Genomic DNA, 14,029 nt, shown 5'->3' on the forward strand with positions numbered 1-14,029 from the left:
TCTGCGTAATTGGATCGAGAGAGGATACTTGTCTGACACAAATGGCACAACTCATAATTAAGAATATCCGTCAATCACCTGCTCTTCTTAATTATCGTTTGAGGGGAAGACCGCATTTGAACGACATAATTCTTGTGGTCGAAAGTAACGTTATGATGCATGTAAGCTCTAAGCCAACTCCAAAGGACATTTTTTTGTGTTTTTTTTTCTTGCGATGAGGCAAACGTACATCTCTTGACACGGACACCGTAACTGTCGTGCTCTAAGTAGACATGTACCAGAATTATTCTAAAGGTCCAGCGCGTGCATTGAGGAAAAGGCTGCAGGCCAAGTGACGTCCTCCGTGAAAGTTCTCATCAGTCTGTGTGCATAAGCCACAGAAAGAAGTACGAAAGATTAGGCGTGCACATAAAGAAGCACTAAAGGAAGAGCCACGCCTCTGTTGCTAGGCGACACTTGGCTGGGCAGATCATGTGCGTAGCGACTGGTCCGGAACGTGTCGCAGAAAGAAGATGGAAAGAAAAAAGAGGCACATACCCTTTGTTAGGCGACACCGGTACAGCGGTTATACTGAGTGGAGCCCCCTGCAAATAATAGGTGATCAGAGTCGTGCTTCTCCTTAAGTATACTCATGTGTGCGGCATACCATAACTGCTGGCGCTGTGCGCGTAAGCAGAACGATGAAACCCAGAGGGCAGCCAAAAAGAGGGTGATTGTCAGTGCTTTACGTTTGTGGCTCATGTTGCGTGTGGAATGTCTGCGATTCTGTAATGCTCCTAGCTCAAACCACTAAAACATACGTGAAGTATGTATAACAATACACATGCAACTCCTTCGGCTTTCTCCTTTGCTGAAACCCGAATACATTTTCTTTATCTTGTTCAGGTGATATGTTCTTTAATTTTTCAACAGGTTACTGTGGCACAGTTCGAAAAACAGAAACCTCTGCCTACAATATCACACGTAATCGCATTTTAAAAGTACGACTTCTTTGTTGTTGTTTTCTTGTTTCTTTTTCTTTTTTTTTTTGCGTGGGTGCAACACGCAGAACTGATAGGGAAAACAGCTTTTGCAATATCGGGGCAGTGTTCGATTTTCCTTAGCATGCGCTGTAAAACACGGTTTCTGAAGGCGTACAAGACTGCTTAGCTAACGAAAGGTTACGTTAAAGAAAACTTCCGAAAGATGACCAAATCAAACATTATACAAATTGGCAGTGGATAAGAAATTATCCGAAAAAAAATTCGTGCGCCATTCAAAAAGAATTCATATTTTACTGCTTTCATAACTTCAAAGCAGAAGACGTCAAAGTTAGCGTGATAGTCATCAGTACACGAAGTTTATTGATTATCTTTATTAATATTGATTCAGGGACTTGTCTAACTGACAGAAGGCCGCCGGTAATCAAGGCATGCCTCCTTGCTATCACCTATGGTTAGTACAAATTTACAGAAGCAGGTGGTCGGGATCTGCAGTCAAACCCTCTCTTGCTGCACGAACAATCATGTTTGATCAGTCAATCTGTCAGTTGCTGAATCCGTAATCACCTTGTTGGGCAATGGATCCTAAAAGGAGAACCGTTATTTTAGACTATCGCAACGGTTACTGCCATATTGCACACAAGTGCTGATAACGCGCAGTGTCAGACACATACTAACTCCTCCGTCCCTCCCTCCCAAAAAAGGGCGTCACTTTACCAATACATTATCGCTCCTAAAATCTAGTATATTAGCATGTGCAGTACGTTTATATCAAAACAAAAATTCTGAATTAAAAGCGCACGTTAATCCCACATCTAATTTACGTCTGTTTAATGCGAGAGTAAGCGATAAAATAATATAAGTCACAGTTCAGCAGCAAAAGCACGACACCAGGTCATTAGCAACAGAAATTCTAGGATTAGCATTTTTCAGTGGCCATACCTAGCACTTGACGTGCAGCTTGAATATGTTCGTACATAATTGTTTTCTTTAAGGCGTATGTTCCACTTGGCAGTTCATAACATCGGCTGCACTGAACATAAGGCATATCGGCGTCTGCAAGTTTCCAAGCTGCTTGATAGGAGATCCTCCTAGCATGCCTTGGGTGGGATGTATGCTGGAAACAGTTTCAACGCAACACATTGAGTGATGGCAAAAAAAAAAAAAAAAACATTTGTGCTGTCTACGTACCTTTCAACATTCCGGCTTTGACAGTTACATCACATATATACTGATTTGTCTATTCTAAACATAATGACACGTTGTTTTCACCCTAGAACAGAACGACAACAACAACAACAAAAAAAGTTATCTTATGGCCAGAGAACAAATTCTCATCGCCAAAGAACTGAGAAAATCGAAAGGCATACCAACCACATTGATAACGTCCCCTTTTAAGCTCCTACTTTGCACGATTGCTGGCATTCACGCTATCTGAAAAATCGTTAAACCACAGCGTATAGCTCATACCGTAATATATCATACTCAGCTGCCCCGTTTCGATAGCCGCGCAGTTAGACGTAATCAAGCAGCGCAGTGCTAGTATTGCCGATAGCAATGCATCGCGTAAATGCACTAAATAATTTATTTTTCTGACACGGCGCACCTCTTTAAGTAGCATAAGCATGAGCATGAATTCAGGTAACGTGAATCTTGAATGCCGTGCACTGAGATCTGTATGAAAGCAACAATACAAAGCAGATGACTACAGCATACATTTTTGGTAGGGTTTCAAGTTAAGATCAACACACTAAAGCAGTTTAAAGTTTGATGGAAGCCCGTCTGGTCAGGATGATACACGGTGAAGGCAGAAAACCCAAGGCACTGCGCCGACAAAAGCAAAAACTTTACACTCCCCACCCCCTCCCACACACACGCAAGCACACGCACGCACGCCAGGCCCGTAGCCAGGAATTTTTTTCGCGGGGGGGGGGGGGGGCTCACTGGCTGAAAACCTTGAGTATTTAAAAAAAAACACCAATTTTCATTGCTTATTCCCCCTCCCCCCGGCTTGCACCGTAGCACTGCTACGTTGCACCGCTACACAGCACTGCTACGTTGCACCGTAGCAGGTGCAACGATTCTCCGAAGAATTGCGAAAATAGCATGCTTCCCTACTTCAGAAAAATTACGATTATTTATGGCGTAGTGGGTACCTTGCATGTGTACTTGTATAGTTGCCCCAAAATAGTCAACAACGGGCTCTAGAAAGGCCGCTCTTCCAGCTTTCGCTGTGTCTGTGCTGCGTCTTCCGCGAGGCCAAGCGATTTTTTCATCAGAACAGCGGTCTTGCACATCAGAGAGTGCACTCAATGACTTGCTGCTTCTGAGATCGTGCTCACTCGCTTGACACAAAGCATTGAAGCATTGAGTCCGCTAAAAAAATTCGTAATTGACTTTTGGGAAAATAAATATTATGACTTTGAAGGGTACTGGTTTGTGCTAGTTGGTAAGAATTCGTGGTGCAGTTAGTTCCGCTCCTCTTAAGAACGAGGGCAAAAGTGTTTTACCCCTGTCCCACTTTCTTAAGAGGAGTGCAAGTAACTATACCACAAATCCAATGTTTTTATTTTAAATTACTTTAACTTCAAATTCTTGAATACAAATAAAAATCGTTACGAACCGTTACGGAATATTTTCTTTTCGTTCCGCAACAGAAACGGAACTTTTTGCGGCGGAATGAAACTAAAACCGAAACGAAAAACATTTCGTTCCGACACCCTGATTGCGAGTCTTGGAAAATATTTTTCTCGCGCCACGGAATGGGTCTTCGACCACCTCGTTAGTTTCATTTGGTCGGTTGTTGTGTGCTCAGAGTACTTTATCGTGTCGCCATTTACCATCTCATGTATCTGCTCCGCTATTAGTGAAGCTTCATGTGGGCAAGTCAATTATTCCCGACTCCCGCGGCTAAAAGCAGAATAGATATAAGAGCAACTTAAGAAGTTGTTTAGCACAAAGATTTAACCAACATATGATGGTATTTCGTTCTTGTGCTTCTTCCGACGTCCGTGCGGATTTTATGAGAAGGCGTTGCTCGAACGGACAGATCGCGCTGTGACACATTGATCAATAAACTTCTACTCCATAGTGTAGGTCCCATGACGGATGAATCACTGAGTTTGTATAAGTTACAATCTAAATGTTACAATGCTTATCGTGGTGCTGTAGCTTTTAAACTGGCACGCTACTCTTAATGTAACCTCTGGAGAGGGAAGGGAAGAAAGCACAAAGATAAAATTGTTGTAACAGCCATGTAACTTACACATTATAAGTCGCTGACCTTCTTATGTTGTAGTAAACGTTACCGTGATTAGAGTGTAGAAACTTCAATGTATTAATGCTCCTAGGCTAATGCCACAGCTGCCTTGGTTCTAAAAGTCGAGACGCACAGCTCCCTTTCCATCGGACGTGTCCTGATTAACGCCACCATTATTTGCCCCCTAATTAATATCGTAGGCGTTTGGCCTCTAATACAAGCGTTGTGCAATGTAATTATGCTCTGGTTCCTGCATTTATCTACGTACGCCTTAATGAAAACAAGAGCAACTCGCGGTTTTTATGTCGTAAAAGGGACAACTAATTTGGCCCAGCTTATCTATTGTCTGAAAAACAGAAGTTAAAACAAGCAAGATGGCAAACAGTCCCCGTTATCATCGAATTAGAGTCTACAACATTGCGTGCGCGCTGCGAGGTCGCGACTTTTTTGTACAGTATATAGAAAAACCACGAACAGGCAGTCATGGCATGCACATACGATACTGCTGCAGAATGTTGTGAAACGAGAGATTAAAAAGATGCAATCCGAGGAAAATTACTTGCGGCAGATCGTCAATAGCACGTATCAACAAAATCACTCTTTACCACCTTCTACAATAGGATTGCACGGCGTGGTTCTTGGCAGAGTCATCGCAACACCAAACACACAGGCTCCAGGCTCCAGGGAACTTGCGCAAACAACTAAAGATCCTAAACGGTGCTTCGGACAAGAACTGATGACTTGGCGTGAGATGTCACATTTACGTCTATCATTTGCAGTGCTCTGCTTATGTCTGCAGTGCACTTTTCAGGGCGAAATCCAAAGATGCACTGCCTATGCGGAAGCCGAAGTGCTTCGCCGAATGTGTTCGAAAGTTACGAAAGTAGTAATGGCGTTCTTCCTGAGAGAGAGAGAGATAAAAGCGAAGGAAAGGCAGGGAGGTTAACCAGGTTGTACCCGGTTTGCTACCCTACACGGGGGGAGGGGGAAGGGGAGAAAAAAGAATAGGCGTTCTTCCTGCCTCGCTGGAATGGCTACGACCTCGCATGGTCCCGCCTTCTGTCGTGCGAAATCACTTCGTGGCTTTTTTTTCGATCGCGGCTTCATACCATTTCTGCAAAGCAATGCTGTGCGTGTTCACCATGGCAGCAATGAGAGTTCTCCATGGTTGCGTCAGCTCTCCTTCTGACATCACTAAACTGTGCCCACACCTCAGAATCTTCCTTACGGTGTGTCACCCGGGAAACTATTTTTGTCGGCACCCGAACCCCGACACCACAGGCGTCTTTGGGCACGGTGGGCGGTTTACGCTTGTTGGATGATGACTATATTGTATCTTTTTGTTTACATTCGCAGCCGGATGACAGCCCAAGTAACGGCGACAAAGCCAGACGATAATATGATTACCCTGGAGGAGCTCGGAGAAGCACTGGATGCAGGACACGTCGCCCCAGTGGTGGTAGTGGACTCGTCGAAATGGGATATCCTTGAACAGGCGACTGACCACCCTTATTCGCTGCTAAGAAAGCTAAATTCAGCCTACAAAAGCCACTTGAGAGAACAGCTGCCTGTAGAAATGATGAACGAGTGCATTCAGCTCGCTGGACGGCCCGACAGGCTATTCCGCCGTCCAACCTCGCTGCATCGTTTGGAAGTTTGCCCCGGGAGTCCAGCCGTTCCAAGAACCCGTGATGATGATGCGGGACGGCATTCCCGCTCGGCTCGGATTCTCCTACCTTCCGGCCATGGGAATGCTGCTCATGGCTATACGCGAAAGTTCTTTGACACGCGTCTTGGAACTCGGCTGCGATTCCGATCTGGGAGTGTCGAGCAAGCACAACGTGGAGCTCATGGAATTTGTGAAGCACTACTCGCTTCTTCAGATGATCGCAGTTGAGGTCTTCATAGGAGAGTGCCTGATTCACAACTTCCTCAGGGTGCGCCCTTCACGCAGTGAATAAAGTGCTTGGTATTTAACGTTACCAGTAGAGGTAAAATACTGAAGAGCTCTAGCATAACCGTTCGCGTCGTTTGGTTTAAAGAATATGACGTTTTTGCGCCGTGCTATTGGTTTAAATGCGTTGTGTGTGAAGCGTCGATTTTTTGTTCCGCCAATAAACTCGGCGTGGCTGAAACCATTGAATATCTAAACCGAAGAAGTGTTAAAGGGACACTAAAGAGCAAAACGATTTTTCTCGCATTAGTAAAGTAGTCTTCCACGATACCAAAAACACCACGCTTTCTGCGCGAAGACGCTTAATAAGCGAGAAAACGCGCAAAAAGAAAATACAGGTGGCGACGCCACCTTGGAATTCCCGCACAATTGCCGTGACGTCACATATTTTTGACGGCGTCTGCTAATGCTCTACGTAGTTCCTAATCGGCTAAATCGAAGTACATTGTCCTCTTAGGGGGCCAGAGACTTGACTTAACGAGTTTGTGGAAATTTCGTCAAGCCAGTGCCGTCAAAATACGTTAAATGTTCTTTGAAGTCTTTTACGTCATGAATTACAAAGTTTGACGCGAAATTTAAAAATGAAACTTTGAACTTGGTTTTCTCCTCTAATAATAAATCTATGGTGGTGAAATAAACTACGCAAGAGTTCTCCGAGCACACTTTATCAATCTAAACCAATTCATTGTTTCTCTTTAGTGTCTCTTTAAAGCAGGGCTAACGATGAATCTGAAGAAAATCGGCAGAAAACAACGATGACGATCAGTGGACTATTGGGACAAGGAGAAGTGGCGATCGGCAACCTGACCGTAGTATCTGTTAAAGAGTATGTATATCTAGGTGAATTACTATCAGGAGAACACACTCAAAGGAAATTCGTACAACGATGGACCTGAGTGCATGCGGTAGGCATTACAAAACAATCAATGCGATGGAAATAAATACGATGGGCGTAACATTAAAATAGAGAAGGCAGCAGAATGGGGCAAAGAACAAGTAGGGGTATCCTACATATAAGTTAAGGGAAGAAAAAGACCTGACTAGGTCACGTAATACCGAGGACAAACAACCGGTGTCCTGTTAGAGCAAGGAATGAATCCCTATTGTTAGGAAATACAGTCGATGATGGCATCGGTACAGGTGGGTCAATCAATTAAAAAATTTGCAGGCATAAAATAGAATTAATTCGCGGAGATAGCGTAAACTGGAGTGGACATAAGATAGCATTATGATGATGAATTGTTAATTAATTATTTGTTAATCAGTTAATATATTTTCATAGGTATTAGCTAATTACACATGCGGCGTGAAGTTATTGGGCAGTATTGATCGCCAAGCAAACAATTGAGAATTTATGATCCATACTATTAGCAGAATTTTCCTTATACTACAGATAAAGAGCATGAAATTCTGCATGAAGCAAGCGGATATTGGCTAGTACTTCAAGGCAGTCAAGTCCAATGCGTCCGTACATTGATAAGCTGGCGTATAACATCCAGGGTGAGAAAAAGAGGGTGACTCTACTGCCATCGTGCACTTCTCCTCAATACTGAAAAAGTTGGAGACGATACCTAAGCAGATTTTTAAGAGATAATAATAAGAAAGAGCTACGATTGGCTCAGTTACAGAGGGGTGGTGTTGTGCTGGAGGCCAGTTGCTACGGAGGACGAAAGCGCGCTCCCTCTTGCAGATGCTACGTCGGTGGTCATGTGTTGCAGAAGCCCTCTTCCTCTGCGGTTTCCTTCTTCCTTTGAGTTGGTTAACCCCCTTCTATAGCGGGCATACCCCTCGCCTACGCCCGCAGCGGCTGCAGGTGCTTGCTGCGGCAGTTTTTGGTGCCGGCGTCAGTTCCGGTGGGAGAGGTCACGTGCTTTCCGCCAGTGTTGTAGGCGTTACTGAAAAAAAGTAACTAAATACGTTACTCGTTACACTATGAAAAAAGGAACGCGTTACCGCCCTACGTTACCTACAAAAAAATGTAACGCGTTACCGTTACCGTTACCGAAAAAAAGTAACGGACGTTACCTCTGCCGTTACTCCGCAATCATAAATTTTAAACAATTTTTCTTTGCTGCAGGAACCCACAATAACAATAATTTAAATCTGAAATTTATATTTCACATAAAACTTCTAACCCAAACAACGAATATACCCAAAACGCTGATTTAACGAGTATAACTTGCACAAATGTACCGGACGTTAGCAATGGTATAGTGGCTTAAAGTTGCCTTTAGAGTTACGTGTGATCACTTCTGACTCTGACACATGGTGAAGCCATTTTTCTCAATGTGACATTATACAGAATATGAGATTCAATCATCAACGCTATTCACAAAGAAAGCACCAATGAAATCTCACGAAACTTCCAATAATTCTGATGGTGTGCTTCTGCTAGCAAAATAGATGCGCGAATTTTGTAGTAGTAAAGAAATGCCTCAATGGGCTAGTCACGTAAAAAAATTTCCGTGCATAAACATTTTTTATTCACTTTAACCTGTATAATTACCGCAAAAATTGCAAGCGTTTATGTGAGGGTGTTCAAGATCAGTCTCACTCACTCAGGAGTTCAATAACCAGAAACTTCGCTGCAGTTGCAGATAGAAAAAGCAAAATTTATTTTTAAAACAAAGTTGATAAGCCTTATCAACTTTGTAGCTACTGTAAGATGTCGCATATTTAGACATTTTTCAAAAACAGTTTCCTTAGTTCTACAAGTTTCAAACAATGTTAATTTACTCTTTGTTGCGCATACATTTCATACACAAAATATCTTCTTTGTAACGATAATATTTGTGTTTTACAACGTCGTGAACTTTCGAGAACGACAGGTAATGAAATTGGTCCCTCCGGATTGAATATTTTTGATATTTTTTCGCTCGTAAATTATGCAGTTAATAGGGAAATTAAGTTCCTTTTCTGGCTACTGGCATGGGACATGCATAAAATATAAAATACTCAATCAAATCTAAAATATCTATTTTCGGATCCGTGTCGATCTCTCGTGGAGTCGCCCGTTTGCAATAACCACGATTAGTGCACTAACTGCGGTAATGTCTGCCGTGTAGCTACCTGTAACCGTGGTTAGCCGTAACCGTAGTTAGCTTAACCGCGGTTAAGGCTATTCGTGTGACAGCGGTATTAAGGTAGATAGTGAGATTTTTTTTTTTTTTGCGTTACAAGAAAAAATTCTACGTTTCGCGTCCCGCTCGCATTCTTTTTCAGGGTTTTCTTCCAGCAGGGGGTCACGCCCATTCTGCACAATAATGCAGACTCTCGATCGGCAGCGCACCTGTAGACCGGTTGACGTTACCAGCTGTCGCCTGGATGGGCCAGAATTCCACAGAAAGCCGCTTAAGTCGACGACGCGGGAGTTGTCGAATTAGATGCGGTGGTCGTTTACCATGCTATGCTCAGCGAGTGTACTCCTTTGTCACGCGAACTCGCGGACATCGTTTTTATGTTGTCGCAGCCTCTCGGGAGAGTTCTTCGTTTCCCCCACGTAAACATTTTCACGATCAGCACGTGGAATGGAGTAAACCAGCCCTTGCGCTTTCTCTTCGGACGGCCTGTCTTTTGGGCACGAAAAGGCGCAGGTGCCAGCAATCCATCTGCTACATCCACTTCCACGAGAAGCATGTCCGTACAGTTTCTCATGGCGAATTATGCGGCTTTCATCAAGCTTTGTGTGGCGATGGCCCAAACCTCCACACAAGGAGTCCGGCGCGTCTTAAGAAATTGGTCCCCACAATTTGGTCCCCACAATTTCCACACAAAGAAAGCGATTCCGCCCGCGCTTTCTGGGTCAATGCCTGGCAGGCCGACAGCAATCCGACGCTGCGACAAAAGAATTCTTCGGGGCGAGCTCTGGGAAAACGGCACCCCGAGGATGAAAAAGTAACGAGTAACGTGACACCACACGTTACCGAAAAATGTTAACGTAAGTACGTTACCCGTTACAGTTTCTAAATTGTAACGAGTACGTTACTAAGTTACCGAAAAAAGTAACGCGTTACCGGTAACGCCGTTACTTGTAACGCGTTACCGCCAACACTGCTTTCCGCAAACGACTTTGCGGACGCCAGCTGCGTGCGCGCTTTCTCCCGCCTAGTCAATAAACGCTTTCGCGTTACAAATCACGTATGGAGCACAGGACGAGTACCAGCGACACACACCTCACACACACTTATCGCTTACTTTTCTGTTTATTGCAGCAGGCAAAGAGTGAAAGAGTGTATGTGTATGTGTGCGTATGTGCGTGCATACGTGTGTGTGTGTGTGTGTCTGCGTCCACCATATTGTTGTTATAGCGCGCGCGTGATAAGAATAGCATAACATCGAAAAAAGATATAGTTTGGTATCCACAGTTCTGACGAGTATATTTCCTGGCTCCTGTACACATAACATTCGTGTGTAATTCCACGAATACGGATGGTAAGAAACCGACCATGTCAGCAAGCAGCAGCGAACAGCCGTCAACAATATAAGCAATAGCAGAAGCCAAGATATTGAAAAGCAGAGAAAAGGTAAGGACAGCTTCAATTAATTACTCAGGAGACCTGAATAACTGATTTGTTGAGGGGTTGACTGCGTAGTGTTTCAGGAAAACTAGAATATGACAGAGCGCAGTGTGCTGTATTTGGGAATGTTCTAAATGCTCGTGGCTGTACCAACTTTACCTGGCGCGGAGAGCTGTGATACATAAGCACTGGTTTGTTCTACTCGTTGCTACACGCACCAACGACTGGAGCTACACTCCAGAAAAAGAAAGACTCCTACTCCTTTTGGTGAGTCTTTTCCCGCCACACACACAAATTCCTTCAAAGATACACGTTAACTGCCGGAGTTGATTATGCACTCTTCGGGGAGTCGTAGGAAGTGCGACTCTCAAAAAAGATATTTGCGGGCGTTTTACATGCCAAAACCGCCATATGATTATGAGCCACGCCGTAGTCGGAGCCGCCGGCTTAATTTCGACACCCTGGGGTTTCTGAACATGCCCCTTAATCTAAGCACACGGGTATCCTTTGCATTTCGCCCCCATCAAAATGCGGCTACCGTGGCAGGGAATCGAACCAGCGTCCTCGAGCTGAGCAGAATAGCACCTCACGTACTAAGCTATCACAGTGCGTTCTCTCCAAAGAGAGACTGTGCGCATTTTTAAAGGGAGCGATCAAGCCAGGGCTCGCTAAAAAAAGAGTAACAGGTACTCTGTGCTTTTGAGGGTTACTCAGCCAGACCGCATCCACATACGTAAGCTTGTAAAGAACAGCGAAACAAAAGCTCATAAAATGTACAGCACGGTCTCGTGATCACTGCATCCTAACGCTAATTAACGGGTGCTGAATGCATCCTTTTTCCAACGGATGGTTAAGATCGGCGCTGCACTGTAGGATCCGTGAAGGCGTTTCACGTTAATTGCATTTGGAGGGTATTGACATGACCAATGAGAGCAGCCGCAATGTACGCGGTAAAACAATCTCTGACGATTTTGATGCTTCGCGTTGCTCATCCATGGAATAACGTTAATGTACAAATGCCGCAAAAAGGAGGCACGCCATCTTCCACAAGTAATGGTATGTATAAGATACTTGAATTTGTTCATTTCAGCAAGATGCTTGTTGTAACTCCTGTACCTGTCGCGAAGTACAATGCATGTCGTCTCATTTTTCACCCCACACTTCCAGAGTGACATGCTAGGCGCACCACCAGGTAAGCATAGACCAGCCCAATCTCCATATTGCTTTCTCTAAACCCCTGCTGTGATAACTGTGGCAGCATCGAGACAGTGGAGCACATATTACAGGAATGTTCCGCGTACCACGATGAGAGACAAATGGACATGATTCGTCACGATCACTTAACGTTGCACAACATATTAGGCCCAGTGCCCGGCAATTCTAAACAGCGACGGGTTTTACAGTTCCTGTCTAATTACCTGTCAAAAATTGGCCTAGTCGGAAAGCTTTAATGATTGCATGATTATTTCATACAGCAAAGGCTTCACTTACCTGACACACTCGTTTTAAGTATTTCTATCAGGTTCACTTGCGCATTTAATGTTTTTATATTCTTTCTTTTTATTATTATTTCCTTCCCTCTCTTCTTTAGTCTGTCAATCCCGTTCCCCGTCCCTACACAGAGTAGCATGCTAGCGCTATACTGACGCCGGCAAAATTCTGTTTTTCTAATAAAAAGTCTCTCTCTCTCTCTAAACCTGAATTCCGTTTTAGAGCGTTTAAGCGTAAGCTGTTCTGAGCTCACAACAGCCAATTTTGGTGGAGTAGCTGGCCGCCGCCGCCGATGTCCGACGCAGCTATCTCGCCCATCGAGAAAAAAAAAAAAACAGGTTTCGAAGCGGATTCGAACCAAGGCCTTATGCGTGGTCAGCAAGTGCTCTACCAAAGCCACAGCAAATCTTTTTCGAAAAAGCGTCATGTATGTTGGGGAAACGCGTTAACAGATGTAATGTTGCGAGGCAGAAGAGTAGAATCGTATCGGGCGCCACACCATGTGAAATGCGTAACGAGCGGGTGGTTTAAAGCTTCCCAGCCATTACAAAGGGCTCAGCAGTAATTGTTCATCATTCTCATCATCATCTACCACAGCAACAACAACGTGTGCAGTTACGCAGGCGCGCATATTGCCTTACGAACGCTTAATGGATGCTCCGCTACTTCGTAAAATTGGATGATTTATTGCATATTGGGTACGTCGCAATCTTCCACACTGTAAGAAAAAAAAAGAGTCTCTTTTTGCAGAGTTCTGGCTTTCAACGTATATGAATCTCTTTAAAGATGCGCGCCAACTCTCTATGGGGGTCATTATACACTCTTCCGAGAGTCGTGTGACTCACAAACAAGTTACCGTGCCTCTTTAGAGAGAGTCATATACACTGTAAAAAATATTTTGTGAAAAAAACAGAAATTGTCTGGCAGCTCTCTTGCCACAAAATTTCTGTAAAGCTATGTTTTCTATTTTGAAGTTTTCTGTGTTTTAACAGATTTTTTGCCGTTTTACTTTACAGAAGTTTTCTGCATAAACACAATGTTCAGTTTCGTGTTACAGAAAAAAACTTGGTTTTCTGTTTTCCTTCTTTCTGTTATTTTCTCTTTTACAGTACAGAAATTTTATGTTTAAAAACATGTTTCAGTTTTCAGACATTGAAAAAACCTGTTTTCTGTTCTCATCTATCTGTTATTTCGCTAATAGTGTCTGTTATCGTTTACAGAAACGTTATCTATAAGTACAATTTTGGATATCGAGTCGCATAGGCTGTGTTTTCTGTTACTGCCCTCCTGCTATTTCATTACTGCATTTTAATTCGGGAACATATTTTTTACGCATAAAGATCAACTTATATATATTTTCTTAGAACAGCATTCCTCAGTACTAAAAAGTAGTTATGTCACTTGTACAAGCGAGACGCAAAAATATTTTGTTTAGCCAAATGCAATGGCAAAAATACCAATATATTGCGTTTGCATATTCCAAATATATTCAATTTTTTAAAATAATATCTGGGATTTTACAAGCCAAAACCACGATATGATTATCAGGCGCATCGTAGTGGAGAGCTTCGGAAATTTCGACAACTCGGTGTTTCTAACGTGCACTGACATCGCACAGTACATGGGACTCTACCATTACGCCTCTGTCGAAATGTGACCGCCAGGGCCGGGGTCGGACCCGCGACTTTCGGGTAAGCAGCCGAGCACCGGAACCACTGTACTACCGCAGCGGACACTGTGAACTTCTTGGAGCTACACCCGCGTGGTGTTGCTTCCAGCACTCTAGTAAATAACGCAATAAAAACAGGCACGTTTCAGTAGATTCTCC

At 43.7% G+C, this 14,029-nt stretch overlaps 1 long non-coding RNA gene across 1 annotated transcript; it reads right to left on the minus strand.

The window, feature by feature from the left end:
- Positions 1 to 1,300: 1,300 nt before the first annotated feature.
- LOC119402613 (uncharacterized) lies at positions 1,301 to 5,720 on the minus strand. Its single transcript, XR_005185847.2, has 5 exons — positions 5,647 to 5,720; positions 2,355 to 2,414; positions 2,172 to 2,253; positions 1,923 to 2,097; positions 1,301 to 1,565 (listed from the first exon to the last, which is right to left on the minus strand). It is a non-coding gene; the product is annotated as an uncharacterized LOC119402613 (long non-coding RNA).
- Between the last annotated feature and the right edge of the window lie 8,309 nt (positions 5,721 to 14,029).

The sequence above is a fragment of the Rhipicephalus sanguineus genome, chromosome 8, assembly GCF_013339695.2.
Source record: "Rhipicephalus sanguineus isolate Rsan-2018 chromosome 8, BIME_Rsan_1.4, whole genome shotgun sequence".
NCBI lineage: Eukaryota > Metazoa > Arthropoda > Arachnida > Ixodida > Ixodidae > Rhipicephalus > Rhipicephalus sanguineus.